Raw genomic sequence first — 836 nt, 5'->3', positions numbered from 1 at the left:
TTTTTATTTGCATTTATTTAAGTGGAACTGAAATGCTTTTACATGATTACTGGTCTTTTCCCTTATATGATATGCTCTGTCTCTTAATAGGTGGGTTCATTTTTCTGTCACTTTTATATTTATATTCACTTTCAACATATCATTCTATAATTTCTGTTTATAATCCTTTTCCTTTCTTTTCTATTGGTCTATTTATCTTTTACTTCTTTTGGTTTGAGAAAGCTCTCTGTATTTCCGCTCCTTTTCTCCTTGACTGTTTTAAGCTATAGACTGCAATTGTGTTTTTAGAGGTTATCCCAATATAAAATCTTGACCAAAAGTTTTTTAAAACAAGGCCTGTATTTAGTCAGCAACTCTTGCTCTTGTATAAGACACTTAAGATAATTTACATGCCTTGTGCTCACTTCAGCAGCACATATACTAAAATTGGAACAATACAGAAAAGATTATTAGCATGGCCCCTGTGCAAGGATGAGACACGCAAATTTGTGAAGCATTCCATGTTTTTTCAATGGCACTAAATTCGAATCTTTCAATAGTTACTCTGAATATAAATGAGTTAAATGCTCCAATCAAAAGACACAAAGTATCAGACTGGATAAAAAAGCAAGACCCATCGATATGCTGTCTGTAAGAAACTCATTTTAGACCCAAAGACACCTCCAGATTGAAAGGGTCCACTTATCATGCTAATGGACATCAAAAGAAAGTTAGGGTATCAATCCTTACATCAGATAAATTAGAATTTAAGCCAAAGACTGTATAAGAGATGAGGAAGGACACTGTATCATAATTAAAGGGTCTATCCAACAAGAAGATCTAGCAATTGTAAATAT

General features: G+C 32.9%; 1 non-coding gene across 1 annotated transcript; it reads left to right on the top strand.

Annotated features, from left to right (window-relative positions):
- Positions 1-396: 396 nt before the first annotated feature.
- On the top strand, positions 397-508 carry LOC118010914. Its single transcript, XR_004679336.1, has one exon. It is a non-coding gene; the product is annotated as a U6 spliceosomal RNA (small nuclear RNA).
- The last annotated feature ends 328 nt before the right edge of the window (positions 509-836 follow it).

The sequence above is a fragment of the Mirounga leonina genome, unplaced genomic scaffold (genome assembly GCF_011800145.1).
Source record: "Mirounga leonina isolate KUSES-001 unplaced genomic scaffold, KU_Mleo_1.0 Mir_129, whole genome shotgun sequence".
Classification (NCBI taxonomy): Eukaryota; Metazoa; Chordata; class Mammalia; order Carnivora; family Phocidae; genus Mirounga; species Mirounga leonina.
The sequence above is the reverse complement of the archived record's forward strand: the minus strand, read 5'-3'. Positions and strand labels throughout refer to the sequence as shown.